General features: G+C 40.2%; 1 pseudogene; it reads right to left on the minus strand.

The window, feature by feature from the left end:
• Nucleotides 1–2708: 2708 nt before the first annotated feature.
• Nucleotides 2709–4591, minus strand: LOC134859570 (THAP domain-containing protein 6-like; annotated as a pseudogene).
• Between the last annotated feature and the right edge of the window lie 775 nt (nucleotides 4592–5366).

A 5366-nucleotide genomic window follows, 5' to 3' on the forward strand; every position in this document is an offset into this window, starting at 1 on the left:
CTGCAGTGATTCCAGCATTTCTTGTAGAGTAATTTATCAGGACCCAAAGAGAACAGACTGGTTGAGCAGATGTGCAGGAAACGCCAACCATTTCCATAATTACCTACAGAAAAAACATTCCCTGCAAAAATCAATTTGCCACTCTAACGAATGCGCTCGTAAAGCGACTAAGACAAACACAAAGCGCTGCAGGGAGCTGCTGTGCCTCTCCACAGTTAAACGGTGAAATGTTCCACTGCAAACTAGTGCAAAGTCAATTACTGTGCATACAGCATAATTATCCCAAGTTACATTTATGATAAATGTCATGTTGCATCTCGTCACCATGAAGCCCTTTTTTTGGGTCTCATACATATGGATTAAGATCAAATTTAACATTGACCCTGGATCCTGGAGATTCCCTGATCCACTATGACATGTTTTCATGCTTTAATGTTGAAAAAGCGCTTTATTTTCCTCACACTGCCTGTGCATAAATGACCACTTCTCACTCCGTCTGAAAACGCTCTGAAGAGCTCAATGCCCCCAGCTTTGCGAAAGCACAATCTGCTGTGATTGGTCAACCGCTTAGAGAGGTGTCGAACATGTCCCACCCCTTAAAAAAATAGAACAAATGGCATCGCTTGTTGTGCCGTACCAGTTTATTACAAATAAATAATGATGGACTATCAGTAATCATTTCAAAATGACACAGAGACATCGGATTAATCGTTGCAGCGTTTTTATGCTCTTGAACACAACTTTGATCACAAACAGCAAAGACTGTTTATAGGAATGGCTCTGTAAAGTGAAGCTGTGTTCTTGCTCTTTCTTGGCTGGTAGTTCAGTGAGTTTTGGTCGTACAGTGATGAGACTTATACCAATGGAATCTGTGGAATCTCAGGTTTCATACGATATGTGGTTTGTGCAGATAGCATGAAGTAAAAAATAAATTGCTGTCGCTCACTGTGCTATGTAGTGTTAGTGTCACAATCCTGGTTGCCCCTGTGTTTCTCCTCCCCTCTCTCCAGCTGTGTGTTGTTTGGTGACTAGCCTTGTGTATTTAGTCTTGGTTCCCCTTTTGTCTCTTTTTCGGTCGTCATCATTTCTTCCCTGATGTTGTACATGTTACCTGCCTGTTCCTGCCCGTCCGTCTGTCTGCTCCGGTTCCCAGTGTCCCTGTGTCCCCTGGTTAGTGTTGATGAGGTTTTTTTTTGGTTGAACGTACAGCTTTAATTTAAATAAAGCTCGCCTTTTGTTTGGACCCATACCTGCCTCCCTTTTCATTGTACTGCACTTGGGTCCTGTTTCCCCAAACCCTGACAGTTAGCTCGTTTACGTTCAGTGCTGATTTAGACGGTTGGTGTTGGAATTATGTTTCGTTTTGGTAAAAATGGTTAATACGGTCTGGTAGCTGAGTTTCTTCCCGTTAAGGGGATATGCCACATTAATAGGTTGTTAAATGTTAACATGCCCTGAGACGCTGTTTCTTACAAGTTGCTGCGTCTGGGCTTAAGAGGTTAAGGTGTTTTGAATGAAAAACCATCGCTGTATTTTTGCACAATTTAGGTAAAGTTAGTGAGCATACCATAGACATCTTATATCATAGATGGAGCTTCGAACACTACTGCCTACTGGCGCTGACGAGATGCGTGGCCGCCATCTTGGAATGGGGATCCGCTCCACTCAGTGTAATTCGTTTGGCAGGAGCAATGAACTGTCAGCGCATTGAGTTAATCATACCTCACTGAATACCACTGTTTTTCACGCGTTTTTTTTTTTTGTCATACGTGTATCTATGATAAAAGACACATGTTTTGGCATGTTTTATTATTCATAGTTGGCTTATCAGTAATAGAATATTCAGATATGCTATAAGTGACCAGACGTCCGAGATCAAAACTGGGAACATAATCCCCGAGAAGGGACATTTATTTTTTTATTTGAAGAAACAATATGTGATTAGGTTATATATACATGTATATCCTACATAAACAATGTATGAATACATTACATATCTATATATCTTAGGGACCTTATAGACTGTATCTCTTGACTGTTGCTGCAGCAGAGAGTTTATTCTGTCTTGACACTTTGTATTGATATTTTGTATTAAAAACATTCTTTCCTTAAATGATTATAATGTTTACAGTGATTGTTTCATATGTATTTTTTATGTATGTCGCTTTGGATAAAAGCGTCCGCCAAATACTTAAACATAAACATATATAAACACCTGACAGTTTTTATATCAGCTAAAACCACCAATCTGTTTCACTGGATTAAGAATAAAACCAAATTCTGTCTTAACAACCAATGTTACTATTTGAATATTGTTACTTGAACAACTTATTCATGGTTAAAATTATACTGTTACGAAAGAAAGTATTGTCTTATACTTTGCCTAAAATGAGAATGCATCATAATCAGTGGCGGTTGGTGAATTTTGTTTTAGGTGGGGCTGACAGGGAATTTATTTGCCTTGTAGAATTCAGCAAGATTAAAAGTGTAAATACATCAATAAAAATGGGGAATTTTACACAAGTTAACATTCTCTCTCTGTGTGTGTGTCTGTATGAGAGAGAGAGAGAGAGAGAGAGAGAGAGAGAGAGAGAGAGAGAGAGAGAGAGAGAGAGAGAGAATGTTATTCTAAAACGGCTGAGTGTATTAGGGCTAATCTATTGTGTTGGTAACTTCACTCATAAATCTATCTACATTCAAGTATGCATTTAGACAAATATACGATAAAATATGCATTCCACAAAATTCATATTCATATATCTTCTCTCCAGCATATCCAGCATCATCTTGTTCAGGCCAGGCTTGGCATCCACCGAACGTAGCCACCTGTAAAAATATTGAGAAGAAGCTATAACGTGTTGGCATCAGTATTTTCCAAATATTCCATCGGACAACATTAAGCCTACCTACCTTTGTAATGTTTGTGGATGAGGGAGGGGAAAATGTCGACTCTCTCTGAGGTATTTGTATGCCTTTGGACCATGTAGATGGAGCGTGAGTGCAAACTCTCTGCAGTCCTGTGTGTAGTCATGGCCCTGCTTTGCCGTGAAGTCCATCTTAAGATCTGAAATGTTATGAGCAAAGATGAATTAGTCCCCTTCAGATAATAACCGAGGTGTTTAATAAAGAGAGTAACAATAACATGTACATGAATTTCAAAGTGCTAATTGTGTCTTACCTGAGTAGAATGCAAGCTTCTCACTGAGCTCTTCATTAATGAGGTTCTTTTCCCTCAAATCCCCCAAAAGACCCTTCCCTGGGGTCGTTGCCCTCTTTTCTCTGGACATGGCATTCTTCTTCTCTTGCTCCAGACTTTCCACTATTGCCAAATGTTCATTGATTTTGGCCTTAAGAGCGGTAGGATAAGCAGGCAAGGCATAGCCATGATCCTAAGTAGAAAGAGGTACGAAAGTGGTTTGAGTAATGTTTCACTTCACAAACATCACTTTGACACCACTAGTTTATGGCCCACATCCACATTCTTTCTTATAGTCATCACCTGTCAAAGCCAGTTATTTGTGAGTGTGTTTAATATGGGTGGCAGCAAAACAAGTGAGATTTTAATATGTCCAGGAACATTATGATATGATGTTAAAAGTAGAAGTACTCACATCATTAGGCTGAGGTTGTGGGTGTGAGGTTCCCATTTCTGGGGAATCCTTAGAGGCCACGGACAGGCTTTTCTTCAGCTCTTCTGGAGGTAGACATAGCCCTGTCCTTTACCAACTGAAATGAAGAAACATTATGCATAATACAATATATAAAAGGAAAAGTTTGTTTGATAATAGAATATTTACATTTATGAATGCTAATAGCCTTATGATGATATCACATAGTCGGACAATCTGACCCGTCCTATCAAAATCGGCCTGCTTAAAATGTTGACTGTAAACAAATGAATAATCACTTGCAGTGAATCCTTCTCTCCTCAAAGCCTCTTCCCACTTCTTCCTCACATGTTTGTCTTTGGGAAACCTTCAAAAATGTCAGATGTAATCTAGGTCAGTGCTTATGGAATATGATTTACCAAATATCAGTTCATAGCTGGGTGAACACATAGCCAAGTTCAACAGTAATCCCAAGACTACCCCATTCCAGGTTTCAGGTAAGTGTGGCAGGGCCTTTTCCTGTTTATCACACATTTTGTCCCACACATTTCACGAAGGTGGGCTACACAAAATTGGCTTGGAAAGCTCGACTAGCTACACTGTATAGCCACTGTCCATCTGATTGTCTAGTTAGCTAACATATATTACACCCGCCCCTACACAATCTGGACTGTGGTCCTAACTTTTACCCCTGTTGGCTTTTACAATCTGTATCTTCATCATTTATGTCAACTTTATGTTGTTCAAGTATGTCATATTGTCATTTCATTATGGTCATACTCTTGTTTGTTAGCCTAGCTGGCTATGATTTCAGTACTATCGAAAATCTTTGCTCCTTCTTAACTCTCTGGTAATATTATTTTCACAAAATACAACCAATAGTACGGTAATGTTAAATCTTACTTGTGAAAAGTAATCCCTCGATTCCTATTTTCGACGATCCGCTCATTTCAGCAGGAATATGCTGAACACCAGCCCGGCATCCTTGTTTTCTTCTTTAGACACTACCCTACCTGGCCATACGTATCAACTGTCAATTTAAGCTGCTCCCGGGCTCCCCATCCACACTTCAAGATGGCGGCTGCATTTCTGGCGTCACAGCGTTCGATGCTCCGTCTATGATATAAGATGTCTATGGGGCATACAGCCTTAAAGCTTTGTAGTGTGGCGTTGATAGCATTAGCTTGCAACTTTGCCGAGGCTAGCAGTGTGCTTGCGGCTAAACTTCTACAACAGCTCCACAATTCAGTAAAATGTCGAGAACACAACAATAATTTGGGTTTTTGCTCAGGGGGAATAGTGTAAAAATAAATGCAAGCCACTTGTTCTTCACATCTTCTTCCTTAGGTATGGCAAACAAAGAAAGTTTTGGTTCGCAGTGAAAGTGGCAGCGTCTTCTCGCCATGGCTCCTCTGCTGGGGTCGGCTTTACCTTAGTGGTGTTGGAGCGGCTCGTGCTGCTATTGGCTGAGTTCAGTTCCATATCACGTTGACGTCAGTGTGATACGGAACTGAACCAGGAAGTAAAGAAAGGAATCCCATCGAGTTGTTTCAGGCAGGGGGGAGGGGTATGGGAGAGAATCTCCCTTTAGCCTGAAGTTTGGGATTTTAGCTTTTGCAGAGCTATTACATGCACACACACATAAATAACACACTACAGGAAAGGGAAACCCTAAAAAGCATAATATGGCCCCTTAACTCATGCTAGATTATTTACTTATCGTTACCAAATATAGAGTTAAAAAATATCAGTATCAGC

The sequence above is a fragment of the Eleginops maclovinus genome, chromosome 23 (assembly GCF_036324505.1).
Source record: "Eleginops maclovinus isolate JMC-PN-2008 ecotype Puerto Natales chromosome 23, JC_Emac_rtc_rv5, whole genome shotgun sequence".
NCBI lineage: Eukaryota > Metazoa > Chordata > Actinopteri > Perciformes > Eleginopidae > Eleginops > Eleginops maclovinus.